We start from the raw sequence: 215 nt of genomic DNA, 5'->3' as shown, positions 1-215 counted from the left end.
AAGAAAGAAAGAAATAAAGAGCAAAAAGTTACATTTAAAAAAATCTACAAAAGAAAACAAAAAAAATCACAATCCAACCACACATTGAATACATGATTGCAAGCTGTTGAAATGTTGCACTCATTACCGTGTGCAATGCGCGTGTGTCTGTTTGTACTGTTGGGTGGAACAAGCTGGTTCCCTGAATTGCAAACTGCAACCCGCATTCACTCGTT

The sequence above is a fragment of the Penaeus monodon genome, chromosome 34, assembly GCF_015228065.2.
Source record: "Penaeus monodon isolate SGIC_2016 chromosome 34, NSTDA_Pmon_1, whole genome shotgun sequence".
Classification (NCBI taxonomy): Eukaryota; Metazoa; Arthropoda; class Malacostraca; order Decapoda; family Penaeidae; genus Penaeus; species Penaeus monodon.
This window is presented reverse-complemented; position numbering follows the sequence as displayed.